Here is a 10,102-nt window from a genome sequence, read left to right on the forward strand (position 1 = left end):
TCCCTCTGGAGTCCTGTAAAACATTACTGCACTACAGGAATCCCCTGACACTTCCTGCAGGAGTCAGAAATTGTATTATTTCATAGAAATAATATCTATGAAACCTACCAAAGACCTAATAAAGGCATGGTCTCAGTGACTGATCAGGCAAGTACTAAGAACTGTGTTAAGCATTACGAATGGGGGGAAATCACTTGGCAATAGGGCAGGATAAAATGATTGTGTAAGCAACAAACAATCAGTGACCAAAGTGCTCACTAACATTCCCACACATTCTCACAGAATCTCTCCTTGGCTGCACAAAACAAGCAATGTCTGTCTAGCTGAAGGGTGAATGAGCAGATTCCTGGAAGCTACAGCTACCTCCTTTAGAATTTCCAGTGTGTGCTGGCTGGTGTAGCCTTTACCTCACACCAAGCTAGGAAAAGCAGCAGTGAAATCACTGAAGTCGCAGTTAATCTTTGCAAAATAAAATGTCTGTGGATGCATACAGATGTGGGTGCTTGGACAGTGCTATAACCATATGCACAGCATATTAAAAGGTTCCTTCATTCCATATACATCCCTGCCACTGGCTTCCTTAGCATAATGTGCAAATGGTCCAATAGTTCCTTTTACATGAAGAAAGGTTTTTTAATTTAACAGCTGTGATAAAGTACACTGAGACTCTTGCATGTAAGGTTGTACTCAAAATTGCAAAGCAGTTGTTAATTTGTTTCTGCTAAAATCACATAGCGAGAACAAATAAGGCCATAAAATACAAGATAAAAGAAAATTAATTTGGATTTGTACATAAGTTGTATCATAAGTACAGTGGTGTTCCAAAGTACTGAAAACTTTTAAATATAATTTTTTATTCTCAGAATCCAATATATGTTTATTTTTATATGGAAAAACACAGTAAAAATACCCTTCCTTCAAAGGAGGTATGTTAATGTTTGTAGTGCTTTTATACCAAAAATCATTGCACTGTATTGCAGAAACTTATCTTTTTTAAAGTGCAAGTTGAATTTATCATCATAAAATTTCTATTTCAGTATTTCAGGGCCATTCTGTATATTATAAGTGGACATTAGGGCAAGATTCTCAAAATGAGCCCCCACTCAAATCCTCCTCAGCAATTTGCATGGAGAAGGTTAGGTGTACCTCTTGGGCAGTGCTTTGGAAATTAGCCATAGGTGCCCAGATTTCCAAAATGAAATAAGACTCCAGTAAGTGGAGAGGGGCACAGGAAATCTATTCTGGGAGTCTGCGTTCCCAGTGGTGAAGAGACTTCTCCATTTGCATTGGCTGCCTTATTTGGAGCTGGGCTGGCAGGCGAGGCAGGATGTGCCAGAAGAAACCCAACCACCCAAAATATCTGGGGCAAACACTCAAATTCTATTGCAATCTATAGATTAAGAGAGAGACTTCTAGAAGGGCCTATCTTATGTGTGTTGGCACAGAAGTCAGAGACTCATTCCTACTCACATTCTCCATGCTCATGGCCACTCACAGCTGCAAATCTATGGACAAAGGGCAGGGACTCTCCTCAAATGTTGCTGGATCACAGGCTTACCCTCACATTACAGGATGAAATGCCCAGAGTGAGAGCTCTTTGCTGTCAGACATGAAGGAGGAGCTGATCCTAAGCTCACTGATACCAAATCCTATTGATTACACAAAAAACATTGGACCAGACCTACCTTAAGGAAATGACACGTTCTTGTGTTAACCATCAACACAGCTTAAAGAAGTACATTTCAATTTTATCCCTCAGAAATCAAAAGTGATTAGGGCCTACTTAAGTATTATTATTTTTTTAAACATGTATAACTTAACTTAGGTCTGACATTGAGAAACAAGAGAAAAATTGAAAAATATTTCTAATATTTTAGAAAATACTAGCAAGCATAACAGCAAAAAGAGGACAATCTGATTAAGGCATTTGGACATGGTTTTCATGTCATGCCCTTTTACACCTGTCCCAAGCAATAAGTTGCATGAGAATATGCCATGGACATTTCTTTTCCCAATCCAAATTCTACAGGAGGTTCCACCACCAAACACTAGCGAGCAATTGACATTAGTATTCCTTTTCCTCTACTGCCAAAAACAGGCACTTCTTCACTTACAACAATAAAGAAATAATACCTTCAAAAAATATCAGTTATTAAAGATTGTTCAAGGCACAGTGTTCTGTGGATCAAGCATGCAGCTGCTACTGATGCTTTTGTAATAAGATGAACAATCAATTAAATGCAGGACCCTTTGAGAGAGGAAAGTGTTGCAAGCATTTAATGCTCAGTGGTTTGCCTGTACTGATATTTTGCTATTGGGAACTCTTGCTGCTGCTTCACCCAAAAGAGTAAATGACAACATTCATCTTTCACATTACTCTGATTTTAGCAGGACTCATCAGATTTAACATGTTGTGGGGGCTAAGGTACAAAATACTTCCATATCTTAGTTTCAGGTGTTTAATATAGACAGATTTTCTATGAAAACTTACCTCCAAAATTGCCAGGATTTCTCCCCATTAACCAACTGGACTTTTCATAGAAGTAACATAATACCTTTTCAGTAGCTTGGGGAAGAGGGAAGTCTTTTTGATGCACCAAAGTTCTTGGCAGTCCAGTGCTCAGACAATGTTGTTAGGGCTTGAAATAATACTCTGGAGATTGGAGTGCTGAACTCAAAGCAGTTTTTTGTGACCAGCTGCATCGCAGAGTTACTGAGAAACAGCATTTCCACAACTGGAAAGAGAATTCAGCCTACACTAAAGAAGGATTTGGTGTGCTACGTTGTGAATGGCAGTCATTTTTTCCTTTCTGCAGCATCACTACTTTTACAGTGGATGTGTTAAATTCTGTGAGTGACAACTTAATGGCAACTGGAAGCATGGTTTCTCATAAACTGCTGAACTTTGAGGATGGTGGAATTGCTATGAAACACCTGCACATAAACAAAAAAAGCTCTCTTGCAAAAACATGCTGGGCAGAACAGAGGTTGCTGATGGCTAGTAAGGCAAATTCAAAAAATTATGGAGAATTTTCATTTTTCTACAGTCATCAGTGATTATTTATCCACACCAGGTTCATACAGTGATAAAATGAGATCATTCAGTTGCTCCACCATGGGCTCCTTTACCCTGCTCAAAATCTCAGTCATCTATGGTCTCCTCAATAAGCAGTCAGCCTCAGAGACTTTTTTGGTATAGGTTCAAAATACATCTATCAGGGACATTTTATCTATTACTTTTTTATCAATATTGCAAGAGGTTTTCCCTCTACCTGACACATTGCTGAAGTTATCAAGAGGCGGAAGTGTATTCTGGACTTCTCACATGTCCCAGCCTCTCACCAGTCACTCCTGCTATTTATGCCTACTTATTCTTGGTGTCTGAACACTGCCTGAAACAACGTGTGACAGTGCTCATCTCACTGTAACTGGAGCACCACCCCCCTACATCTTGCACTACTGGCATTTGCTGAAATGGCTGTGGGCTCAGAAACATCGTCAAATGTCAGTTCCCAGGATGTTGTCAATAAATCATTTAGAGCATCTTTTCAGAACCTAGTCTTATGTTTTCTCCCCAGCCCACACAAGGCTGGCATCATACAGTTCAAAAAGAACATGGCCTTTTGTGGAATTTACTCCAAACATTCATCAGAGGAAGAAACCTCATCATTTCAGCTGTATTTTTAGGTGGTGACATTTGATTTCAACTTCCTCCAGGCCTGTCCCCCTGCCCTTTTGATGAATCACAAGTTATTTGTACTGAAATGGGCTTCCTATAGTTAAAGTTTTGTCAATTAGTTCTGCCCAGAACTATAACTGGGAAGGATCAGAAAGAAATGCAAGGTATGTTTTGAGTGTAACAGATCCAATAAAAGTATATCACCTATATAGCTTATTTCTCTCTTCAATTTCAGTATTCTACTCAGTGAGACTGAAAATCATTCAGGCAGCACTGTCCAAGTTCACTTCAACTATCTTTCTAGCTGCCAGCTGTTACCAAATACTAGTCTAGCTTTTCCCACTTAACACGTGGCCCTTCTAATTTTCAGATTTCCATTAGATTCCACTGATGACAAAGGTGTCAATCTTGCAGCTCCTTTCCTATGCAGACTCTCTTCCTGTCCTTCAGCCTAGGTTTTCCCCATCCACAAGTCTTGTTGAAAAGTAGTAACCTCAGCTTCTGAATTTATATCAAATATAGTGAAAAAATCATGTACAGCAATAGAGTCTTTTATCCCCCAAGTCAGATTTCTCTAAACTCTACTGAAGATGTTTCCTGGATCCATTATTGAAACTGGTGAATTGTTATTATTCTTTCTCCTCTCCGTTCTTGCCCATGTCTTTACAAACCAAATAATTGGAGGATTAAGTCCTTCCACTCAGGGATCTGCATGTTGTTCAGCAGAGTGTTTTTATTCTTTACTTAATCTTACTTGTGTGTTTTCTGTAGGAACCTCCCTTGCTTCTCATACATACCCCTACACAACAGCCTTTTTGTTAGTTTAGTCTGTGTTTAATCAGGTGCCAATTTAATATTCAACTTCAAGGCAGACTTGCACATAGATAGTTACAATAAAATTTCTTGTTTCCTATTCCAGCCACAAAACTATCATTTATGTGTTCTGCTTATACTGAGCACCTTTCTAAATGTTCATCCAACAGTTCTGGGGTTTTCCAGTCTTTTAATTTGGAAAGAGCAATTGTTTAACATTATTCCCTTTTTTTGGCACAACTTCTGGCTGATCACCCCTTAAAAGAATTTTCATGACCATTCCTCTAGTTTCTTTATGAAGGTCAATGGGCTTTAAGAATCATCCTTTTTTTCTGTCATATAATTTGATTCAGATTTCATTTCTAAATCTCTGAATCTTCAGTAATGAGAAACCAAAAACTTAATCACCTTGTGAACAGCCAAACTCTTGTCTTTGCCAGGCCACATTCAGGCATTGTCTAGTGTTAAGCCATTATCAAAGGCACAAGAAAATGTCACTTTTCTATCAATAAACAAGGGACTTTATTACTTACCTCTCCTCATGAATTCCTATTACAGTTTGAAAGAAATACTTCATCTAGCTATTGGATATAATATCTATTCAACCATTTTGCCTGACCAGAACAAAGATCATTATTTTTCTGGCTTGTGAAAAAATGTTTCTTTCCTTGTTTTTGCTGCTGATTACTCTATCCAAAGGGAATGTCTGCTCCTCTGTCAAAGAGTAAAAAATGCTCGAGCAAGGAACAAATAAACAGCACTTTTGTGTATGAAAATATGCCTGCCATTCTAGAGAGTTCTTTTCCTAATGTTGAGAAGTAATTTAGCACAATCTTCTGCTAAAAAATTCTGCTCAGATTTTAAGCTGAACCCAGAATGATTGATACAGAACTCCAGGAACTGAGTGCTTTGGAGATATTGATCCAGACACAACAGCAAACAGTACAAAGGAGCTGTGCCTAAGTCCATGTGGAAGTTAAATCACAGAGGGAGAAAGAGGACAAGATAAGAGTGCAGCAAGCAGCCAGCTATGGAGAATGGCAAGTTGAATTCAGAATATTACTTTCTCTAATCCTTGGCTTTGATACATGATGCTCAGAACAAACAGGAGTGTTATGATTCTGTTTTCCACATTCATGCTTCAGCACGGAGGAAACCACTCCACCATGTCACTTCTAAGCCAGAGAACAAGAAAACACCAGTAGTATTGCTTTTTTGAGAGTCAGTGAGAAACCAGAACAGGTCACTCAAGACTTGAAAGCATGCTCTGGAAAAATATCCACTGATAATGTTATGTGCAATCTGAAGCAAGCAGAATTAGTTTAACATTGAAGAAGTCTCTATACAAAGAGAAAAATAACATTAAAAGAGAATAATGTTATTCTGAATTTAGTTTGCCATGCTATGTAGCTGCCTGTTTACTGTACAGTTACATTGCCTTCTTTCTCTCTCTATGATTTAACTTTCACATGATCTTAAACACAGGGGACTGAGCTAAAAACAACAAAAAAAAATTAATAGGTACAAGTTATTTCGGAGTATCAAACATTTGTCCAAATATTAGCATGACAAAATTCAAGACACATGACTCAGTAGTCCATCCAATCAGCCCGTGGCATTAGATTTCATCATCATTAATGAAATCAGGTTCTTACAATAAATAGTACTTATGAGTTTTGGTTTTAATTTCCTTTTCCTTCAACAAAGATGTGACTTTCTTAGAGAACGGAAAATAATACAAAGTAAACCATACATATTGTTTTTTTCCTCTTTGTCAAAAAAATACTAAATTAGAAAATATAAATGAGAGTCAAGCAAGAACCTGGTCTAGATTTGCTCATGAATTTACTTTTCAAAGTTTTAGATAAATTTTTTTGATGATGCTAGAGGTTTCCTCCAACTATGTGTCTAAAGGAATGAAAATACTAAAAAAAAAAAAAATCAACAAGGTACTCATTTACTTGACCTAATAAGAATCCCATTGGATTTAAAGTAGAGTTCCACCAAATCTTCTAATATTTGTCATTTTGGATTGTTCTTACTTTCCATCTATTCCAGTAGCCTCCCCAAGCCCATAGCAGCAGCCTTAGAAGAAATGGCTTCAATTTAATCTGAGGCAACAACCTTGGAATACACTGTTCCTGCCCTCACTACATATAAAGCTCCTTTCTCCTGATTAAAAGTGAGTAAGAAAACACCATTTTAGTCTTCTCTGTGCATAAGTACTTCACCATGCCCCCTCTCAGTCACCTTAGTTCCACAAAAGATCATAACAAAAAAAATTCCCAAAAACAAGAAGCCACACCACTACCAAATTCCTTTGACTCCTCCTTAAAAAAAAAGGATATGTCAGTCAAGAATTTGATAGCTCATCATGTTTTAGAATAAATCATTTTCTTGTCAAAGCCTCTTCTGCAAAATGCACACATTCATACACTGTCAGTAAACTGGTATTCCATTATTATGAGAGGTTAATTGTAGTTGTTTGCACAGTCAGCTCCTTCCATAATACTCTTAAGTTAATCAAGAGTCTTTCAGAAATACCAGATGTGAAATAAGAACAAATATACTTAAAATATATACCTGGCAGATGCTACTGATCTTGCTGCAGTAATTCTATACTCTCTTTTAAACACTAGGTTAGGATGTCATTTCCTAAAAAATAGAAAATGGAGAAAAGTGCAATTACTCCTATATTGGGAAATATTATATCCTTTTGTTCATAGCTGCTTTCTGCCTTTTTGATTGAAATTATTCCCATCTTGAACACTTATGAATACAAAAGATTTGTAAAAAAAAAAAATCTCCTTCATACATACTGTTTCAGACTAATATTTCAGTTTGATTTTCCTCTGTTTAGCAAGGAGAGTCTTTCAGATATATCAAAATGACACATTATTTGTACCTCCATTCTGAAGGGAACTCTGACCTCTTGAAATTAAGAGTAAAAAAATTCAGTGATTTGTAAACAAAAAAGAAAGCAGCTGTTCTATAGAGAACTTCTCATTTTCAACAAAGGAATGTGACAATGCTGACCAGGAGCTTCTGTGGCTTTCTACAACACCTAAAACAATGCAATGAATTCTGTGAGAGAAGGCATCCAGGTGAGCAGGTTTCCAATCTACACACAGTTAGATAATTTTAAAAAAAGTTCATTTTGAAATTTCATCTGTAATCATGAAGAAGATTCAAGTTTGTGTTTACCTCTCAGCCACAAATCTAACAAACTGGTTGTTTTTGAAAGAAAATCATAGATCAAGATGGACGATTGTAGTATATTATATCTTGATTTCAGAGCTTCTCCAGAACTGTTGCTGGTGCCCCTCTTTCTCTCAATAAACTCATAAGCAACTTGCTCATTCATCCCTCTTCAGTTTAAAGACAGTGATCTCCAAAAACTTCCACTGGGGCACAGGCAGACTTCAAGACCAGCTTCAAGTGCATTCTTCAAATTCCCCCAGTGCCATTGCTCCACATTCCAGTTTAGAGCTGCTCCCACCTTGTAATAATCTATAGTATCTTCATCCAACATTTACAGCAACCTGTCTGCAGATGTCACAGCAGCCTTGCCACATACATGGCAGAATTGAAAGCAATAGACATTGTGGCACTCAGTGTGACAGAATTCTCTAGGATGTCATCCTTCAGTTGTTTCTCAGCCTTATTTTTGTATTGTCTCTCATTTCTTTTCAGACTTCCTTCAGACTCATCACATATTGTCTAAGTCTATAAACAAAGACTAAAGGGTCAGGCAAACACACTCTCTTGTATAAAAACAATTTTTTATTTTCACATGAAAACAACTTCTATTTTACTTTTTCAAAAAGGTATTGAGTTTGAAATATCCTTCATTTAGCCTCCTAGACACAGTCCATGTGTAAATGGCTTTGCTATTACAGACATTTTCATGTTACACATTAAAGAGTTTTCTCTCTTAATTCCCTTCCTGAGAAAATTATGAGAATCTGATGATGATGCAGAGAATATAATGCCCACTGTGAGCAATGGCAAGGACTAAAATAGATACACAAATGCCTTAAGTTTTGCTTAGTAAGTGCATGTTGAAGCCAAGATTATGGTTTAATAATTTAAGTACTAACGTCCACTAAAACTCTAAGTAAAAATGAGGTTTACTTAGAATTCAGCTCACATTACTCAGTTATGTCATTAGTCATGCAGTTTTGACACGCTCACTCTAGGTAATGTATAAAAAGAGGTCTAATCTTTTTGGTGAAAAGCAGGATGAATTCAGAAAACAAAGTGCAAAATATATGAAAGGCGATACATAAACACAAGCTAAATCCTCTCCAAATTTCATACACAGATTATAGTCATCACTGTTCATACCAATCCTTGATCCAGTACTGCATTTCAAAAGAAATTATACAAATAATTATGGGTGACAAAATCTATCTCACAATGATCCAATTGTTAACAACTGACAACATTAAAAATTACATCTGTTAGTGAAGTTTTTCTTCAGCTCTTTAATTAAACCAGTCCTGGGTGATACAGTGCAAACATCTTTATTGTGTGATTCGCCCTTTATGTCCAATTCCTGCCAAAATTTCCCAGCACATTTGGTGTTTTGTCATGAGACAGAAGTATGTCTGGATTATGTAGTTCTTATGTCTTGAGAACTGTGAAAAAATAATGTATAATGTGTTTTCTTGAAACAGAACATGCTCTTGATAGTAAATTTCATCTTTGATATACTGATAACCCTTGGAGCCAGAGATTAATTCCTAACTTTAGGACATGCTAATTCCACAAGGATTAGTCATACAAAAATGTTTAGCATTCACAAGTGAGCTCTCTCCAATGAACTGTGCAACACCTCATTTCAATATATTGATGTATCACCCACAAGTCAGGTGATACCACTTTTGAACTCCAGAATTAGATTTAGAGCTTTGAAACCTGAGAGCCAATACTCTCCAGGAAAAAATGAAAAGCTAAAGCAATTGTTCCATTAACAAAAAACATGGTGTTTTTAATTGGAAACACCTTCAACAACTACCGACTATGCTGTCTATCAGGAAAATAGAAGGCAAATATTGTAACACTTCAGGTCCTGTTCAAACTTGATTTATCATTAATGTACCAGATGAAGTTTTGACACACAGAGAATCTCTTTTCCCTAAAAAATCCTAAATTAAAAAAAAAAAACATGCCAAAGTGAAATAGCTTAGAAAGCTAAAACCATTTTCATTGCAATAAAAATTATTCATGGGGAAAAAAAAAAAAGAAAGACTGATTTTTAACCACACATACTTGTAACACAGAAAGGAACACCAAGGCTAATTCTAAGCAGGCCAGCTAATTTTGCACTTTTGAATGTGTCACCTGCTTCTATATTACAGCTCCCATAGTCTCAAATACTCATTCTAGTAATTCTGGTCACCAGACACCATGGTATAGGTGCCACAGAGATTTTTCAGTGTGTTCATTTTCTGCCATGATTTTGTATTGGAGGCTTTTTGACACCTCTCACCAAGCCATGCCTTACAAGATAAGCTTGTCAGCATTCCAATAGGCAAAATTTCATCCTACATTAGTAACCATGAGAAATGCTACTGTTTTGAAGCTAACAAACTAAGCTTTGGTTTG

This window comes from Erithacus rubecula (assembly GCF_903797595.1).
Source record: "Erithacus rubecula genome assembly, chromosome: 5".
NCBI classification, from domain to species: Eukaryota; Metazoa; Chordata; class Aves; order Passeriformes; family Muscicapidae; genus Erithacus; species Erithacus rubecula.